Below are 4432 nucleotides of genomic sequence, written 5' to 3'. Positions count from 1 at the left end.
ATTGCTCTTATCTGACAAGTCGGAAGATCCCCGGTTAATTGTGGTAAAACCAGCACGATTGCTTCTATATTAATTAACTGGTCTGTGGGTGACCGAAGTTGAATAGCACACGCTTCTTTTACCTGCGCAGATACAGAGTTATTGATGCCCGAAACTTGGGCATGCAAGCGTTTTGATGGCAGGTTGATTCTCGTTTGAGTCTCTCAGTAATGAACGAGCACTCAGAACCTGAATCTATAAGCGCTCTAGCCGAAAAATTTACACCATTGTAGTGTATGCTAACCCGTGCTGTTACCAATATAACTCCTTTACTTATATTTGCGTAGCAAGAATTTACATTTGTAACCGATTTGATGTTTCCTTTTTCAGATTCGCGTCTTGAGTGAGCCTGGTTTGGAGTAGATTCTACGTTACCCGATGGATCAGTTGTTACTTTGGCTGAATTGGCATATGGAGCAACTTGTGATGTCTTGAATGACAAGTGCTGCAGTTAAATGAGCTGGTACATCTTGAGACTGTGTGCCCAGCAGATAGACAATTCAAGCAACCGCGAATGCTCTTCACGTAATCTACTCGCTCCGTCGGCTTTAGACGCAAAAATCTGTCGCACTTTGATAGCTTGTGTGCATTGCTGTTGCACATTTTACATGTTGCCTTTGCTACACTGGCTTGAAAGGCGCCAAGCTTTTTTGCAGGCGTCTCTGCTGAAGTCCGAGAGCTTGGTGGTTTAGGTTTCGAAGCTATATCTCCCCTAAAACCTATGACAGTTTCCAGTGTTTGAAACCGATTGGATAGGAATTTATCCATATCTACCCATTTGGAAATCTCAGTTTTATTTTCAATGGTTTGCTCCCATAGTACCAGTGTCGTTTCTGGCAGTTTTGTCGAACACAAATATGTGAATATTGCATCCCAATTTGTAACATCAATCTGATCACTGAAGCGACGAGATGCAATTATCAATGTCGCGTTGCAGTTTCTTGATGGAGCTACCGCATTCACTCTCAACTGCGTTTAAAGTAAATAATACCTTTAATTGAGCATTGACCAGGATACGTTTGTTTTCATACCTGTCACATAGCTTTTTCCAGGCCGCACCAAAGCCATCGTTGGTTAATAGGGATCTCTGCACTATTTCCTTGGCCTACCCCTGAGTTTTTTTCCGGAGGTGATACAGCTTCTCAACTGGGGGAAGGCGCTTATTTAGAATGTATATGGCCGTAAACATATCCCGAAACGATGGCCACGAAAGATTATCTCCTTTAAAAATGTCTGTGTCACAAGGAGGGAGATGATGAAGCTCGCGACCTGACTTGTATTCGCTTTCCTTTTCAGTCTTTGCGAGTTGCTCTGAAAGATCAGCCATTGCTGCTTGGCACCGCAAAAAACTGAAGTAGGTGCTTTTATACTTCTTTTTAACCGATGTCAGGTCTTTGGTTTCGAGCTCTTTTGATGCACAAAGCTTTTCCCACAGAGACTTTAATTCATCCTTTTGGAACGTTAAGGAGTGTTTTGTGTGCTCTGATGGCTGCATAGAGTTGTAGTCAGATTCAAATTCTGCTACTGAATCTGCCTGACGAATAAAGATATCCATTTTTGACAACCAAAGACCACTCAATTGGACGCAAGAAAAGAAATTTGTCTGTAGTAATAGAAATTGCCGATTTGTAGGAAAATAATGCCACTAACCACTTAGCCCGAAATAAGCCTAGTTCTTATAAGAACAACAAAAGATAATTTGTATATTTAAGTAATGACTTATTAATTTTCCAGCCAAGTGAAACTGTTGAGTACGTAATTACGTATATATGCGTATATGCAAAAGAAATGTGCAAGTCACTCGCCACCCAACTTATAAAAAATGTGATGTACCTGTGTATATAATCAAAATTCATAATATGCAATTTATTTAAAATTTCTGATGAAAAAATTGTGTTTGTTCAAGCCTGGCTGTGATTTTGTGCAACAAACAAATAAATGGGGGAAACAACCCAGTGAAGTGATCAGCAATATGTACAAGCGCGCCACTAATAATAGACAAGTGCAATGTGAAAAGAAACCAAAGGAGTTTCGCAAAATATACTTGAAGTTACGCGATTAATAAAATGCAAATAAAACTAAATTATATGCTTTGCAAGAAAAGAATAATTTTTATCAATCTTGTGCTTCGGTACATGCGACTGGTATTTTTACACAAACAACACCGTATCAGGAATCAAAATGGACGTTCGCGCAATTCGTTAATGTTAGCCGATACACCAATAAACGTGAAAATGTTCTATTTTTTTTTTGTTTTCGGAAAAATATCAAGCACTGAGTTTTCTCCCCTTTTTATTTTTACAAAATAATCACGCGCGTTTTTTTTATGCCCGAGCGCACTTGTGCACAAGGGTATTATAACTTTGTTCACATAACGGTTGTTTGTAACAGGCAAAAAAAATCGAGATAGATATAGACAAATGTATACATAAATGATCAGAATGAAAAGAGAAATCGATCAAGCGGTGACTGTCTGTCCGTCCGTCCGTCCGTCCGTCCGTCTGTCCGTCCGTCTGTGCACACGATAACTCGAGTGAAAATTAAGATATCTTAACAAAACTTGGTACGTGTACTTCTTTCGGGCGTAGGACGGATGGTATTGAAAATGGGCAAAATCGGACAATAACCACGCCTACCTTCCATATAACGGTAATTTTCAGAAATACGAAAACTGCAATATTTTAGTAACTACTGAAGATTATTCACTCAAAATTGATATTTATAATAATTTTGAGACAAGAAATAAGAAAATTATAAATTTTTGAAAAATGGGCGTAGCCACGCCCACTTATGGTTACATGTGTATATCTTGGCAACCGCTGCACCGATTTCTTCCAAACTTGGCACAACAACTTGGCATACCAAATGGCCGAAAATTTTAAAAATCGGACAATAACCACGCCTACATTCCATATAAGGGTAATTTAGAGAAATAAGAAACTTCGATAAATCAGTAAATGTTAAAGCTAATTTATTCAAAATTGACGCTTGCAACCATCATTTACCAAGAAATACGTTTGTGATAAAATTTTGGAAAATGGGCGTGGCACCGCCCACTTATGATCACATATATGTATATCGGTAACCGTTCTACCAATTTATACCAAACTCGGTATTTTTATTGTGCTTGCCACATAAAAGCAAAATGTTGAAAATTATTGAAACCGGACTAAAATTGCGGCCGCTTTTCGTATGACAATAAATTTCAGAAATGCTTGAAATTTCAATATTTCGAAATTTAAGGACGCTAACTTACTCAAAATTGATACACCCCGGCTTACCATGTAGCGGTAGCTTGCGGAAAGGTGAAAAACATATATTTAATACTTGCGCCGGGTATTTAATGTTCGGCTCCGCCCGAACTTAGACTTTCTTACTTGTTTTGTTAAGATTCGTACACGCACAAGTGCAATGAAATTCAACCACGTACCTTAATGTGTTTTTATATGCCGTGTAGTGCGATATGCTGGTTTGTTAAAAAATGTGTTGCTGACACTAGTGGTGCTGTGATGCAAACGTGATGTTGTGATGCAATACGAAACGTTGATTTGATGAACAGCCGGTTAAGCGATGAACCAAAAAACACTGCTTGTGTAGCAAACCGAAGAAACAACGCTTGATATAGCTCTTGTGGCACGTTGGTTGTGGTGCGAAAAACTCAGGTTGTCGTAGACGTAGACGAACGTGATGCTGTTGTGACCAATGTGGAAAACTGTGGCGATCGGTTGAGGCAGTTGAAATACTCAGATGTGATGCTATGTGGACTGTATAATTTGGTTACTTTTTAGGCTCGAAGCCTAGGCTTTGTGCCTAGGGCCTTCGCTGAAGAGTGCGTGTTCGCAGTTCTACCGGAACGAGGCACGACTAGCGAAAAAAACCTATTCTTGAAACAGAATATAACCGCGTCTTAACGGAATACGGAACGTTGGGACATATGTCGAAAGTAAACAACGTGTCGGCAAACGCGACAGATTGTTATTTTTTACCGCATCACGCTGTCTTGAAGGAAGAAAGTACCACCACTAAGGTCCGAGTGGTGTTCAACGCCTCATGCCCTACCGCTAACGGAGTGAGTTTAAACGATATTCTACTCCCAGGTCTAATACTACAGGAGATTGTACAAGTACGTCTTCAACAGTGACATTGAAAAAATGTATCGTCAAATTTGAGTAAAGGACAGCCAAACAAAATACCAACGAATCGCTTTCCGCAACAGCCCAAAGGAGCCTCTCAGTCTTTACGAACTGAAAACGGTAACCTTTGGAATTAACTGTGCTCCTTATCTCGCCATAAGGACATTACATCAACTCTCGGACGAAGTGATGTGCTCTTATCCACTAGCATCGAACATTTTGAGGAAATGTATGTACGTCGACGACGTACTGGCAGGTGG

Source organism: Rhagoletis pomonella, unplaced genomic scaffold, assembly GCF_013731165.1.
Source record: "Rhagoletis pomonella isolate Grant_MI unplaced genomic scaffold, Rhpom_1.0 Rhpom_scaffold_00001, whole genome shotgun sequence".
Lineage (NCBI taxonomy): Eukaryota > Metazoa > Arthropoda > Insecta > Diptera > Tephritidae > Rhagoletis > Rhagoletis pomonella.
Note: the sequence above shows the minus strand (reverse complement) of the source record.